The 16,799-nt window shown below is 44.5% G+C and overlaps 1 protein-coding gene and 1 long non-coding RNA gene across 2 annotated transcripts in view; one reads left to right on the forward strand and one right to left on the reverse strand.

The window, feature by feature from the left end:
• The window catches only part of LOC137518204 (uncharacterized), a 148,900-nt gene extending 134,101 nt beyond the window's left edge, over positions 1–14,799 (forward strand). Inside the window, exon 3 of the long non-coding RNA XR_011020756.1 lies at positions 14,601–14,799. This is a non-coding gene — a long non-coding RNA (uncharacterized lncRNA). The remainder of the gene's footprint in view (positions 1–14,600) is intronic.
• JAK2 (Janus kinase 2) overlaps positions 1–16,799 on the reverse strand; it is a 349,977-nt gene that overhangs the window by 297,193 nt on the left and 35,985 nt on the right. The gene's annotated exons all lie outside the window — the stretch shown is intronic.

The following is a 16,799-nucleotide window of genomic DNA, read 5'->3' on the forward strand; positions in this document are numbered from 1 at the left end:
CGGTGCAAATGAGCCATTGTTCTCTTTTCTGAATACATTATGTTTTTCATGGCGTAGCACGTCGTAGTGATTTAATTGGTGCAGCACATTTCCTGAGTTCAATTCTACGGGGCTGTTCCCAGTACTCCATTGTAACTGGTTAAACTTGTGCTAGAAAAAAAAGCATTTATTTTGTAAACAGTTCCTTTTTTCCCTTCAGTTTTCTGATGAGAACATAGCCCACAAGTAGTTCAAACCATATTTGTTAATGGTTTCTCCTGCCATCTCTGGCTGCTTCCATGCCCTAAAACATAACATGCAGGTTATTTGGCTTCTAACAATTAGCAGAATTATGTTTAGGCTAGGTTCACAGTGGTCAGTTGCAGACTGTACACGTTATAGTATATAAAATGCAATGAAGGTTGGACATTTAATGTCTCAGCTAAATGGAATCCACCTAGCTGAGACACTAATTACCCCCACCTTTGCATAGGTGAGTTTGCCTGCAAAACATGCAAAATGAGGGTAAAAGCCTAACAAAAAGGTACAAACCTTTTCCCAGTTGACAAAAAGGAAAAGTTTAAAGGAGGTACTTAAAGCGGTTTAAAACCCTGACAATATTAAATAAAAACATGTTTACCTACTTTTTATATGCCATATGGTTATATTTGCATTTGTGCATAAGTATTATTCATTTAGAAGTTATAGGTTTCCAAAAGTCCAGTTTTTTGCTTTGTGAGCTGACTTTGCATTTTATTAATAACTGGTTTTATTCATTGCTGTTTTGCAGGCAGACATGCTTTCAGTGTCTCTGTCTCCAGCAGCTTCTCTGCAGTCAGAGAATTGTCACATTCCTCACTTGATACATTTAAGTAAACACAAGATAACATTATCTAAAGTTCAGATGCCTCTGCATTTCACTGCACTGAACTCTCAAGTTCTGTGTGTAACCCTTCGAATGCTAGTCTAGTAAAAAAAAAAAATGCTGGTTGCATATAATATGCTGTAAATAATGTTTTAGAGCAAAGATGCAATGCAGGGTTATATGCCACTTTAAGCCTTCTAAAAAAATATATTTTTACTCACATGGGGCTTCTACCAGCCCCCTGCAGCAGTCCTGAGCCCTCGCAGTCACTCACGGATCCTCCTGGCCCCCGCCGCCAGCTAGTTTCGATTCGCTGACCGGTCTGGTGATGTGTAGTCTTCCTCTCGTTCCTGTTCGCAATAGCACTATTGCAGACGGGAATGCGAAGAATAAGACGCGCGGCCAGACCTACGCAGTGAGCCTGTCCGCCGAAAACGGCTGGACGGCTGCAGGGGGCTAGTAGAAGCCCCAGGTGAGTAAAACAGTTTTTTTTTTATTTATTTTTTCACAGGCTTAGGGCTAGTTCACAATTGCCGATTCTTCAGCACTTTGCTGATTGCCAGCGATCAGCAAAGTACTGCTACTCATGTGTCCCTAAGGATACAGTCACACTGCAGCGTTTGTGATTTTGATCAATTGCAAACATGCTGCATGCATGCATCTACTGAATGGGAATCGAGCACAAATCACATTGAATCGCGACATTTTGGCCACAATTGCAGGCTAGCGGCACTCCTAGCGCCGAATGTGAAATAGCCCTCAAGGGTCCCTTTAATACAATATTCAGAGCAAACGGCACAAATTGCTGTAGAAGCTTCTGCCAATCAGATCCAATATGAAGCAACAGAGCACAGTGACAGCTTGGCACTCAGATCATGCCAAGAATGGCCTAAACATGGAAAAATACACAGCACATTCTGAGGAAGGCACTCATGGAAAGTTGCTGCTTTTTAGACTGGACTTCCTTAAATTATTTTGCATTTATTTTAAATGCATTGCTGATATGTGAAAAGTAATTTATAAATGATGGCCAAGTAAAGCAACATAAGGTGAAACAGAGCCTCTGGACAGGAGCTGTTAGATGCAGATCTGTAATGAGTGCTCAAACAGCCTTGTGAGGGCTTTTCTAAGGGCTATTTGAAAAAGCTCTTGCTAATGCAATGCTATGGGGGATTTTTATAAAATCACATCCCTCTAGTGGGATCACACCCATAGCATTACATTAGCAAGAGCTTTTCAAATTACAAAGCGCTCAGAAAAGCGCTCCTAGTGGGTTCCAAGCCAGAGAGTTAGCTAGTAGTAGTATCTAGCATCACACTCACTGTGCATATACTGTATATGACTGGTTCTTAACCACTTGCCGACCAGGGGATTTTACACTGATCGGTGCTGCGTGGGCTCTACAGCCCGCAGCACCGATCAGGAGTGCAGCAGGGTGATCAGACTACCCCCCTTTTTTCCCCACTAGGGGGATGTCCTGCTGGGGGGGTCTGATCGCCGCCGGCTGCAGTTGCTTAGCGGGGGGGGGGGGGGGGGGGCTCTTCAAAGCCCCCCTCCACAGCGCTTTCCGCCCTCTCGCCCGCTCCCTCCCTCTCCCTTCCCCTGTGTGCTGCGCAGGACGGACTTCAGCCTATCATATGCCGGCGATCCCCGGCCAATCAGAGGCCGGGGATCGCCGATCTGCCTTACAGCGCTGCTGCGCAGCAGCGCCGTATGATGTAAACCGCGGGGATTTCTTCCCCGCCTGTTTACATTTTGCCGGCGAGCCGCCATCGGCGGCTCACCGGCTGTTCACGGAGACACCCTGCGTGAACTGACATGGAAAGGCCGCTCGATCGAGCGGCAGTTTCCATGGTAACCCGCAGACGACCAGTTTACGCCAATCGGCGTTAGCTGGTCGTCAAGAGGTTAAAGAACAACACAAAAATCAAACAGACAACACTGAGTACTGTAAGTATTAATACAAGCACTCAATTACAAAACAAAAGTTACGTACTGCCCTGCAACTTTTACGAATGCTTGCCATTGCTTTCCACCTCAGTCACTCCAGATGCCTCTCTCATCCACTGTTAAGAGCATTAACCCACTTTCCATGCTGGATTCCATTCACCAACACTAGACAGCACACATGAAAGGGGGAGATCTATGACAAAAATCAGCTAGTTCCTTTAGCAAGGACTGGTTTGGTAGCGGCTGTGAGCTCCTGGTGAGGTACATTTCCCAGCACACACCATGGTAGACACTATCTTGTAAGGAATGTCATGTAATCAATGTTAAAGAGAAACTCCGACCAAGAATTGAACTTTATCCCAATCAGTAGCTGATACCCCCTTTTACATGAGACATCTATTCCTTTTCACAAACAGACCATCAGGGAGCGCTGTATGGCTGATATTGTGGTGAAACCTCTCCCACAAAGAAATTCTGAGTACCTACTCTTGGCAGTTTCCGGTCTGTGAACCCTGTTGCATTGTGGGAAATGGCTGTTTCCATCTGCCAAAAAAGCAAGCAGCAGCTACATCACCTACCAGCAGTAAAAATGTCACCATGTGATAAATGTCAGAATATAAATCAGGGATTTAAAAGATTTTACAATGGGCAAACACTGACTAAATCAAATAATTATTGTAAAAATGAAGCACTTTTTTTTTTTACATTATTTTCACTGGAGTTCCTCTTTAAGGCAGCCATACACTGGTTGATTGCCACCAGATCGACCAAGAGATAGATCCCTCTCTGATCAAATCTGATCACAGAGGGATCTATTAGCTGCCCATTACTGCACACAGATTTTGAATAGATTTCAGCTTGAAATAGATTCAAAACCTGTGAATCGGCCGTCTGCTCTCCGCCCCCCCTGTGTGCTCCCCCTTGCCAGCAGTGATACATTACCTTTCTGTCGGCGCAAGTCCCCGGTCCCTGCTAACACTTTCTCCGGCTGGCCTGTCTCCTCATTACTTCCTTTCCCGTCCTGTGTCATCACGGACCGGGGACTCACACCAGCGGACAGGTAATGCATCACTGCTGCTAACCTGCGTCAATCAATCGCCGCTAACGACGCGCTCTTGACCCGCCCGTGATCGATGCAGTGTATGGGTAGCTTTAGCCCAGCTAGAGGTTGCTAGATTTTTTTTTCCCCCCAAGCGGTTTAACAAATAATCTTACCTGCTAATTATGAAAGCAAAGTTAAATGCCTGGCGAGTAATGGACTTTAAACAGCAAGAGACAAGAGACCATATGCAATTCACTTTTTCACCTGAGTTTTCTTTTAGGTTAAATTTTCACAATTTGCTTTTTAAACCACCAGCAAGCAAACAAGTGTTCAAAATAATTTTGACAGTACTTTTTCTCCATAATTTTGACAGTACTTTTTCTCCAACTTTTTGGTACTTTTTCCATTTCAAAGTGCTAAAAAATTCAATCAAAGATGAAAACTTAACTCCTAGGAGAAAACTCACAAGAAAAAAATTAATTGCATATGGAGAGTTTACCGCCCATTATCCTCCTCCACATTGCAACATGACCGGCTGAAAGGTAAAGGTCTTGTCATGAAGATGCCTAAAACATATGCAAATAGTAACTCCAATAAATGTTTCTATTTGCACATGAAATTTGGAAGCCTGCACAGACAAAGTGCAGGCCCAAGAGTAATGGGTCCTGCAGTATTCTGCTGTTATTTATCAAACCAGAATACTATTATTTATCCCCTGCAAAACCCTGCTCCAGGACTTGCCACCTTTCGGCGTTAGGTGGTCGTGGGGCTGCCACCTTCCCGACGCCTTTTGGCGTTAGGCGGTCGGGAAGGGATTAAACAGAGGGTGGACTAGCTTTCACAGATATTTACTCATATTATATTGCAGCACAGCTTGTGGCCATCAAAAACTAGCTTCATCCACCTAGACAGATGGACGATAAAGCCAATGTAAAGCAAAAATTTAACAAAGGCAAATTATAATAGTAATCAGGCTGCTAAACAAGTACTAACCGCATATAGAAGTGGTGGAAAGAATACCGATTTCATGGCCTGCATTGTTTTTAATCACATAATACTGCTTCATGTTTTTTGGTGGGTGGGGCAATCAGGACTGACCATGTGACTCAAGGCAGGAAAAAGTGGCCAAGCTACAAGCAATTGTAACAGGAAAGTAAACAATAAAACAAACTATTACGACACAAAAGGCCTTAAATGTTTGTGTAGATAGGTGCACAGCTACTGGCAAGCACAGCTATACATTATGGTTTTTGAACTTGAAAAGTTCAGTTCCAAAAGGTAACACTAATTTAAACCAATTCATTTGATTGTTTACAGAATTTACCTTGCTTAATATCATAAGGTTTACACTCTTGTTCTGGAGATGGTTGAAACAGCTGTCTGTAATGACTATACTTTACCAAGTGTGCTAGCATTGGGGACCGTTTCCACTGTACAGACACACGCCAGCTCTTGGTGTGATGCAAGATCGCATTGCTACAATGATTCATATGCATTCCTTTTTTGCTACATGCCACCCCATATTTCCCGGAATGCAAACTGCCTAGTGAAAGCCTATTGATTTGAAATAGAATATGTTTAAGCGTCTGAAGTTGCATGTTGGAAAAAACAGCAAATTTACCCTAGTGGAAACAAGCCCCAAGGCCATTGTTTCCCAACCCTGTCCCCAAAGACCAACAACAGTACAGGTTTTACAGGAAACTGCACATATTCACAGTTGAGGTAATTAGTATATCAGCAGAGACAATTAACTACCTCTGTGGGTTTCCACAAACCATACACTGTTGATACTCTGTTGATGCACTGATGTTGAAATAATAATAATACTCGTGGACAGGATTGGAAAAAACTGCATTAAACCACGATTGGCTTTAATCTGTTTTTACTTGCTGTAAAGGCATGGAACTGACTTATTTACTTCCCCATAGACTTTATTCTACTTTTACGAAATTACCGCTGCGGACTTTTGAATACTGCACATTGCGGATATGTACAGTGGGATGCAGAAGTTTGGTCAACCTTGTTAATAGTCATGATTTTCCTGTATAAATCGTTGCTTGTTACGATATAAAATGTCAGTTAAATATATCATATAGGAGACAACCACAGTGATATTTGAGAAGTGAAATGAAGTTTATTGGATTTTCAGAAAGTGTGCAATAGTTGTTTAACCACTTCCGGATACCGGGTGGTTTTGCTGATCGGTGCTGCGTGGGCTCTCCAGCCCGCAGCACCGATCAGCTAGCAGCCAGGCCGATCAGACTTCCCCCCCTTTTTTCCCCACTAGGGGGATGTCCTGCTGGGGGGGTCTGATCGCCGCCGGCTGCTTGCGCTTGCGGGGGGGGGCTCTCTTCAAAGCCCCCCTCCGCAGCGCTTCCTGGCCGCCTTCCCCTTCCCTCCCTCTACCTCCCCCTGTGAGCGGCGCAGGACGGAATTCCGTCCTGCGCCTGATGGGATAGGCTTCAGCCTATCAGGTGCCGGCGGTCCCCGGCCAATCAGAGGCCGGGGATCGCCGATCTCCGCCACGGCGCTGCTGCGCAGCAGCGCCGTATACATGTAAACACCGGGGAAGATCTTCCCCGTGTGTTTACATTTACCCTGCGAGCCACGATCGGCGGCTCGCAGGGTGTTCACGGAGACACCCTCCGTGAACTGACATGGAAAGGCCGCTCGTACGAGCGGCCGTTTCCATGCAATCCACTTCAGGATTCAGGGGCGTAGTTAAGCGTACGCCGAATCCTGAAGTGGTTAAACAACATTAGGCAGGTGCATAAATTAGGGCACCACAAAAAACAAATTAAATCAATATTTAGTAGAGCCTTCTTTTGCAGAAATTACAGCCTCTACAGGCTTCCTGTAGGTTCCAATGAGAGTCTGGATTCTGGTTGGAGGTATTTTGGACCATTCCTCTTTACAAAACATCTCTAATTCATTCAGGTTTGATGGCTTCCGAGCATGGACAGCTCTCTAACTCACACCACAGATTTTCAATTATATTCAGGTCTGGGGACTGAGATGGCCATTCCAGAACATTGTACTTGTTCCTCAGCATGAATGCCTTAGTGGATTTTGAACAGTGTTTAGGGTTGTTGTCTTGTTGAAAGATCCAGCTCCAGTGCAGCTTCACCATTGTCACTGATTCCTGGACATTGGTCTCCAGAATCTGCTGATACTGAGTGGAATCCATGCATCTCTCAACTTTGACAAGATTCCCAGTCCCTGCACTGGCCAAACAGCCCCACAGCATGATGGAACCACCACCATATTTTACTGTAGGCAGCAGGTGTGTTTTTGGAATGCTGTGTTTTTTCTCCATACATAACGCCTCTTGTTATGCCCAAATAACTAAATTTTAGTTTCATCAGTCCACAGCACCTTATTCCAAAATGAAGCTGTCCAAATGTGCTTTAGCATACCTCAAGCGGCTCTGTTTGTGCTGTGGGCAGAGAAAAGGCTTCCTCTGCATCACTCTCGCATACAGCATCTCCTTGTGTAAAGTGCGCCGAATGGTTGAACAGTGCACAGTGGCTCCATTTGCAGCAAGATGAGGTTGTAGGTCTTTGGTGCTGGTCTGTGGTGTCACGGAAGAGCCGTGAGAAAAGAGACACAATCGCAATCGGTTTGCTGCACCGATTGCCATTGACGTGCCAGATCAGAATCTTATGTTTATTGATACCAGGCAGTCAAGCCTGGGGGTCTCTCTCTTCTTCATAGCCGTTAGCAGAACTTTTTCATGAGACAAGTTGGCTTTCTGATAACACCGGTTTGTGTAATTATCTTGATCAAAAGAGTTTCTTCCTGGGCCAGTGACACCAAGGTGTGAAAGCTTTCCAGCAGTACATCAGAGGTGCCAAGCTATCAATAGACTCAGAGCTGTGAGATACTCCGTTCGTTTATTGCCTGATGAAGCGGGATGTTTGCCCGTGAAACGCGTTGCACTTTTATATAGGAGTATGTGAATAAATTATTTTTTCTACAAACAACAGCCATTTTGGTCTGTTTGTGTGTGGACGGTCCACCACCGCCACCTAAACCGTTTTAAACCTTTTATCTCGTTTTATCCTACTGGCGCCTCTGTATCCTTGCATTTCCAGCAGTAAGCCCAATTGGCAAAGTGTTGCTGCCTTTTAAAGAGACAGGATAAACTCAGCAGGAGACCAGACTGCTAGACTCCGTTGGAAGCAGAAAAAACTGCTGTATATGATTTTTAGCCTGTTTAAGGAATACCGTGCCCAGGACGGTTATGGGAGTTATATCATTAATTCACGGTGCTTTGATAGACATTATGATACCAGTTTTGGGGATGAGCCACAAACAAGTATTAAACCTCTCAGGGACTAAACATAATATGGTAGCCACGACTGATGTCATAGGAATTGTCATATTCTGAAGAATATGAATCTGTCATGCGCACAAATATGGCATTTCCTGTTTTTGAATCACAGCGTTTTATAAGTTTAAGCCTAAATCTCTCTCCAAGGACTTAAACTATGATTGGTTTGTCAACCAGATGCATACAAGGAGGGGCAGTCCTCCCTTGTGTACCATCACCTGAACCAGCCAGCCAGGGGACCATGTGGCTGGCTGCCATTTGCCTGAACTGAAACAAAGGACATTTTCCATGTGCTCAGTCTTCCCAGAAAGGACATATTTTCACCTGGCTTAAGTATCCATTTATTTCTTCCCTTTTTATTTTCATACTGTGCTATTATTGTCTCTATAATTGTTGATTTTAATGATTTTCTGTTTATATATTAATGATTTATATTGTATTTATAATAAACTACTAAAAAAATCATTTTGTCAGCTACCCCTGTTATTCAGCCGCACAGTTCGTACTGTTGATAGCTAGATAAAATAGAGTGTGTTTAACCGTTTTATTTGCAGGTATTAGTATCAGTGTAGAGGTCTCCTACCCTTCTGTAGGATTGGTGGCAGTTATACCCTGAAATAGTGTGTAAATTGTATTACTGTAACTCACAAGCTCCCTTCTAGTCTGTCTGCTGCCAAAATTCCAGCGGTTTCTGCACACCGATTGCGACCACAGATTACATGGTCTGTGTGCTGAAACCGATTGGAAGGCATTGAGCGGTCTGGCCAATAGGGGACGTGTGACATGTGGGTTGACTAACTGTTCTCAACATTCGTTGCTTCAGTTTATCCGTTTTCATTTTTTTTCTTGGTCTGCCACTTCGAGCCTTAACTTGAATGAAGCCCGTGGTCTTCCATTTCCTCAATATGCTCCTGAGGCCCCATTCACACTAGAACGTTTTGCCGCGATTTCAGCAAAACGATCAAACGCTAGCGTTTTTAAAAAGCGCTAGCGTAATGAAACCCTATGGGCCTGTTCTTACTTGGGCGAGTTGCGCAAATCGCCCAAAAGCACCAAATGTGTAGCCTGCACCATTTCAGGCGATTTCCAGGCGATCGCGTTTCAGGGCTATAGAAGTGCAAAACGTGATCGCGCCAAAATCGCTGTAGTGTTCAGTGATTTTTCCGGGTGAAATCGCGGAAAATCACTCCTGCAAAACGCTGGCAAAAATTGCCGGCGTTTTGAAAACGCAGGTGTGAATAGAGCTTAACTGTGGAAACAGAAAGCTGCAATTTCTGAGACAGCTTTCTGTATATTTCCTCTAAACCATCATGGTGTAAAATCTTTGTCTTCAGGTCATTTGAGAGTTGTTTTGAGACCACCATGTTGCTACTCTGCAGAGAAAATTAAAAGAAGAGGGAAACTTACAATTGACCCCCTTAAATACTCTAATAATTAGATTCCTCTGTGAATGTAGGTCAGGGGTCACTGAGCTTACCAAGCCAATTTGAGTTAGTTGCAATATTTCTAAAGGTTCTGGAATCAAAATGAAAAATGTATGCACCTACCTAATTTTGTTAAAAAAATTATTGCACACTTTCTGTAAATCCAATAAACTTAATTTCACTTCTCAATTATCACTGTGTGTGTCTCCTATATGATATATTAACTGACTTTTTTTTATCGTAACCACCAATGATTTATACAGAAAAATCATGATGATTAACAAGGTTGCCCAAACTTTCGCATCCCACTGTACCTGATCACCTGTTTCTAAGGAAATGTTAGTTTTTGTACATCTGAATCCATTCACATAAGGCACATATCACATTTTTTTCCTCAGTAGTGGTCCTTTGAACGGATTCCCTTTGTTACTAATACAAGCATTTAAAATGAAAAAAGAACAGAATGTCATATTGTGCTTTTATTTACCCACGGTAAAGTTTTGTAATGATGGCTTTACAAACAGCACCTGCCAACTTTATCTTAGCCTTGGACACACTTGTAGAGCAATGCAGACAAAGGTAAACAGAAGGACAGACAATGACACCACTAAACTTGTTTAAGGTTGCAACAGTGAACTATTAACACCAATACTTGTGTACATTAAAGCGTCCAAAAAAACAACAGTTTTGGAAAGATATTACTTTAACCCCTTAAGGACTGCAGTCATAAAACACCTTAAAGGATACCCGAAGTGACATGTGACATGATGAGATAGACGTGTATGTACAGAGCCAAGCACACAAATAACTATGCTGTGTTCCTTTTTTTTTTTTCCTGTCTGAAAGAGTTAAATATCAGGTATGGAAGTGGCTGACTCAGTCCTGACTCAGACATTTGATAGGTAGGTGTGCTAGGGGGTGACAGGGGGTGATTGATGGGTGTCTCAGGGTGTGAATAGAGGGGGGAATAGATGCAAGCAATGCACTGGGGAGGTGATCGGGGGTATCTGAGGGCGATCTGAGAGTGTGGGCCGGTCATTGGGTGCCCGCAAGGGGCAGATGAGGGTCTGATCTGATGGGTATGATGGGTAGCAGTGACAGGTGATTACGGGGTGATTGATGGGTGATCAGTGGTTGATTAGAGGGGAGAACAGATGTAAATAATGCACTGGGGAGGTGATCAGAGGGGGTCTGGGGGGGCTATCTGAGGGTGTGGGCAGGTGATTGGGTGCCCGCAAGGGGCAGATTAGAGTCTCATCTGATGGGTAGAAGTGACAGGTGGTGAAAGGGGGTGACGAGGTGATTGATAGGTGATCAGTAGGTGATTACAGAGGAGAATATATGCAAGCAAGTTGATCAGAGGGGGTCTGGGGGGCTGAGGGTGTGGGCGGGTGATTGATTGCCCACAAGGGGCAGATTAGGGTCTGATATGATGGGTAGCAGTGACAGGTGGGGACTGTGTGATTGATAGGTGATCAGTCAGTGATAACAAGGGAGAATATATGCAAGCAATGCACTGGTGAGTTGATCAGAGCGGGTCTGGGGGGCTATCTGAGGGTGTGGGCGGGTGACTGGGTGCCCGCAAGGGGCAGATTAGGGTCTGATCTGATGGGTAGCAGTGACAGGTGGTGACAGGGGGTGATTGATAGGTGATCAGTAGGTGATTACAAGGGAGAATATATGCAAGCAATGCACTGGCGAGTTGATCAGAGTGGGTCTGGGGGGCTATTTGAGGGTGTGGCGGGTGATTGGGTGCCCGCAAGGGGTAGTTAGGGTCTGATCTGACGGGTAGCAGTGACAGGTGGTGACGGGGTGTTTGATGGGTGATTAGAGGGGAAAGCAGATGTAAACAATGCACTTTCGGAGGTGATCTGAGGGTGGGTCTGCGGACAATCTGAGGGTGTAGGCGGGTGATCAGGTGCCCACAAGGGGCAGGTTAGGGTCTGAGCTGATGGGTGGCAGTGACAGAGGGTGATTGATTTGTGATTGACAGGTGATTGACAGGGGAGAATAGATATATACAGTACACGGGGGGGGGGGGTGATCAGGAGCCCCCAGGGGGCAGTTTAGCACCTAATCTAAAAAATAGCGTTGACAGATGGTGACAGGGAGTGATTGATGGGAGATTAGGGGGGTGATTGGGTGCAAACAGGGGTCTGGGGGGTGGGCGATCATGGGGCAAATCAGTGTGCTTTGGTGCAGACAGGGAGGGCTGCAGCCTGCCCTGGTGGTCCCTCGATCACTGGGACCTCCAGGGCAGGAGGCAGCCTGTATAATACGCTTTGTATACATTACAAAGCGTATTATACGCTTGTAACACGGCGATCGAGGGGTTAACAACCCGCCGGCGCTTTCGAACGGCCGGCGGGTTGACGTCGCGGGTGGGCACCAATTGCCGGCGGATGCGTGCGCATCACAGCGCGCGATCACCGGCCAGGAAGAGTCCCAGGACCCGACGCCAATTGGCGTTACGTGGTCCTGGGCATGCCACTTTGCCGCCGCACTTTGGCATGGTGCGGTTGGCAAGTGGTTAAACAGTATGAAAGTGAAGGAAAAACGTCCACTATCCAAGCTGGAAAGTACAACATGTGACAAACAATAGCAGCCTTCTCTACAATCAACATGTGTTCTCTAGCTGAAATACCTCAACAAGCTAGCTTCCAATTAAGTTTCAACTGTATTAACATAACAGAAGCAGACTTAAACCACTTTGCTTCCAGACCTTGCTTCCCACTTATGGACCAGAGCAGTTATGACATTTTAGCTATGTCCCTATTTAATCAGCAATTACGTTAACCCTACTTATGACACCTAAATGACTTTTTTCTTTTCCAAGCTAAACTAGGCTTTCATTGTATTGCAATTTGTCCCTCAACCAATTTTAAATTTTCTATGCATTTTAATGAGAGAAAAAAAATGCATTTTGTTTGGCTATTTCTACCGTTTCTCACAAAACTTAGATTATGTTTCTATCACAATTAATGGTGAGGATTTTTGATTCCAAACTAATGCTACAGTGTGTATTTTTCACTAGGAACTGAGAAAATAAAAGTATTTTACTGGTAAAAATCAATCTTATTGGCTCAGGAAACATATTTCCTTTCACCAACTAGTGCTGCAGAAGATAGTGCCAGAGGTTTGCACAGGAGCAATAGCCAACCGTGCACAGCTGTGCTTCAGATACAAGATGAATTCACAGAGCACGTAGATATACTCTAGTGGTGGATAAAGTGGTTAAAGGGGCACTATGGCTAATTTCTTCTTTTTAAGTCCCTTTAACATAAATATTTGTATGTGCAGCAATGTTAATGACATTTATTGTGGCTGATCACATTTTTATTTTTTTTTTTAATTTTTTTTTACACTGGCACTACCCATTTATTGCTAAGGAGGCACGTCAGAAGACTTACCTTGCTGGGGGGGGGGGGGGGGGAGGAAAATAAATGACAAATGTAGCTCTTTTTTTAATTAATGAAAAAAAAAATACTACCTAAAGAAAGCTCTATTAGTGAGAAAAAAAGGAGGTAAAATTCATTTGGCTGCCAAGTTGTATGACCGAGCAAGCACTTAAGGACTACGGGCTTAAACCCCCCTAGCGACCCGAATATTTTTTACCAAATAGCCCACTGCAGCTTTAAAGGGATACTGTAGGGAGGTCGGGGGAAAATGAGCTGAACTTACCCAGGGCTTCTAATGGTCCCCCGCAGACATCCTGTGCCGGCGCAGCCACTCACCGATGCTCCGGCCCCGCCTCCAGTTCACTTCTGGAATTTCTGACTTTAAAGTCAGAAAACCACTGCGCCTGCATTGCCGTGTCCTCGCTCCCACTGATGTCACCAGGAGTGTACTGCGCAGACACAGACCATACTGGGCCTGCGCTGGGCGCTCTTGATGACATCAGCGGGATCGAGGACACGGCAACGCAGGCGCAGTGGTTTTCTGACTTTAAAGTCAGAAATTCCAGAGGTGAACCGGAGGCGGGGCCAGAGCATCGGTGAGTGGCTGCACGGGCACAGGATGTCTGCGGGGGACCATTAGAAGCCCCGGGTAAGTTCAGCTCATTTTCCCCCGACCCCCCTACAGTATCCCTTTAAGGACCAGCTGCAGTGCCGTACAACTCAGTACACAAGTGATTTCCCCCTCCCCCCCTTTTCTGCCCACCAACAAAGGTTTCTGTTGGTGGGCTCGGATTGGTGCTGGGGTGTTTATTTTTTAAATAAATTTCTCTATTTAATTTTTTTTTTTAACCTACCCTCCCTCCGCCAGTCAATTAGCGTGATCGTCTGTCATAGGCTTCAGCCTATGAGAGCCGATCGTTCTCCTGCCTCCCAGGGGGACACCTGTTTCACACGGCTGTCCCCAGTACAGTGCTGCCTAAGATCGCAACACTGACTGCACACCAACTGGCGTGGATCGGCAAAAAGGTTAAAGTTGCGACGTGCCCATTTGTAAAAAAAAATGGCCTGGTCACTGGGCCGTTTAAACCTTCAGTCCTCAAGTGGTTAAAGAGCACAATCCCACTGGAAACCCTGCAACAAAGGTGTTTTTAAAGTGGATCTGAACTCTTGCACTGGACAGAAGGAAAACATATAGAAATGTACCCTGAACATACTTAGAACGTTTATCCTGTCTAATTCCCCCTCATCGGTGACTAAGCACAAGTTGTAATTTGATCTCTTAGCTGTGTCAGCCGACTGCCATGGCAGAGAGCTCCTTCATAAGAACAGGATGAGAATATGTCTGTTCCATGAAAGCAGGAAGTAGAACAATTGCAGATTTATTTGAATCAGCTGTAACAAAGAAATATTTTTCTTTATAAGTTATGCTGTTGCTCATCTTTTAGAGCAGATAGGAAGTTTTGAGTTCAGGTCTGCTTTAAAAAAAAGAGTTGCATGATGCCCACTGGTTCTTTTAGCAGGCTGAAAAATACCATAAAAATAAAAAGCTCTACAGGGTCTGAATATTTTCTGAATGCACTGTATACTAACACTGTTTTCTTATACACAGTTTGCTTAATGAGTAAAAGCTATTCCGTAGCTTCCACTGGGCGACACTGCCAAGGCAATGAAGAGCCACTGAGGAGTGATGTCATCTGTAAATTAATCCTGTCAAGGGAGGAAAACCACCTGCATGACACATATTGCCAGAGGGAGTATATCAGCACAAGCACCAGGAGACATGCCAGTATGACTACACTTTGCCATTCTGAAACCACAAATGTAAGCAATTTTGTTTTGCATATGCAGGGCCTGCCATAGAGTATTTATAGCTAGTTACATTTCCAGTAGTTTGGTGTATTGAAAGCTAAAATCAAAATCAAATAGAGAAAAGACGTACAGCTTCAGTATTAAGGATGACTGTGTTTGGTCTTATTTTTCTGCAGCTGAAAAAAACTTCTGCAGAATGAGTCTGCACAGATTTCACAATATTGAAGATCATATGTTAATGGCATAATCATTATGTCTCTCAAGTCATTTTCAGGTCAAAGACTAGTTATTACTTGCCGAAGATATAGGACTTATGCTACCCATGATTACATCAAGTTTGTGCGTTTTTACTTGTGCTGTGGATTTTAGACTTTTACAGGTGAGGGCATCCTTGATGGCTGACTTCTTTCAAGGCACCACTTAGCAAAAACAACTACCAAAATGCATAGTCATAATGCATCAAATGTGGGCCCAATACTATGCATTGATTGTAAACACTATATTGGACATCACATGCAGCTCCAGCTGGTCAGTGCCTCCTCTAGGTAGGCAGTGTCTTTTTAGGTGTGAAGTAGACCCTTTAAGCAGGCAGTAACCCCCTTAAAAATTAGCAGTAACCCTTGCCCCATTAGGGAGCAACTCCTTTAAATCAGCAGTAAATCCCCTACCCCAACTTTTAGGAAGGCATTGAACCACACTTTCCTCATCCTATAGGTAGGCAGCATTCCCATCCAAAGTCTGCCTAGTTTTGTTTGCAAATTTAGAGAGGACTGTGCCCATGTTTGGAAATTTAAAAACAGATACTCGCCTAAGGAGAGAGATGGCTCTGGGTCCTATAAAGCCTTCCCCTTCTCCTCACGGTCCCCTTGCTTCCCAAAGGCTTCTCCATTCAAATCTTCCGACGTAGCAAGCCCGAGTGCTTCCAAAGACTTCCAAAGCCCACCCGAAGCAGAAAAGAGCAGTCTCCGACTGATGAGTCGGAGACTGCTAATGGGGGACACAGCAGAGAAACGCAGTGCAAGGAGATGAACGGGAAGGCTCTATAGGACCCAAAGCCTTCCCTCAAGTATATGGGTTTTTCTTTTTTTTTTTTCTCCCTTTAAAATCACCAAGCAAAGGTAGAGTCCACCAAAATCTGCAAAAAAACAATTCTGAAGAGCCCCCCCTGAAATCCTCAAACATAACTAGGCACGGCACCCAGCTCCCCACAGAAAAAAAAACCCTTTAACTTATGAGTTCCCCACCTATCTTCAAATATATTCAGGTAGAGCCCCCCACACCCAAGGTTGGACATGCAGCTTAAATCCTTGGTCTCAGTGGTGGGCACCTGTAAATTGAGGATACTTACCTGCGGCCTGGCTTCTCGTGGCACTGTTTAGCAGTGCAGTGAATCTCCCACACCATACTATAATAAAGTAATGGGTGATGCAGCTGCAGTACATATCCACCGCATCACCCAAGACCGTCATTATGTGCTACCCATGATGCACTGTGTGATCACTCCACTGCCCTGTTGCTCTGTTTCAGCTCCTGCCGAAAGCATCAAGACGCCACTGCAATTATGCCGTAGATAGTCAGTGACAGCAGGCACAATAACCCAGGGAAGTGCTTGCGATGGAACAGGGGGAGCTGTGGCACCCAGCTTGAGTACCAGGTAATGAACAAAGAAGCAAAAGCTTATTTGCTGCCATCCACTTTATGAATACAAAAAGCTGTGCCTTAGTGGATGCCCTAAAAAGTTTTTCCTCTTTAAAATGAAGAAATCAAAAGCAGATACGACAGTACTTAATTAAAATTCCTTTCAGCCCTTAGAGTGTCTTCTTAAAAGCAGCCCAGTGCTGAATGACCTTTATTTGAATTCCTAAGGTGTCAATGTATGCTGCCTGTCAATCAGGGTAAACCAACTGACTTACAGCAAACCTGAACTGAAAATTAAAAGTCAAAGTAAACATACACACATCATATTTACCTTCCATGTAGTCTACTCATCAATCGCTTT

This window comes from Hyperolius riggenbachi, chromosome 1 (assembly GCF_040937935.1).
Source record: "Hyperolius riggenbachi isolate aHypRig1 chromosome 1, aHypRig1.pri, whole genome shotgun sequence".
Lineage (NCBI taxonomy): Eukaryota > Metazoa > Chordata > Amphibia > Anura > Hyperoliidae > Hyperolius > Hyperolius riggenbachi.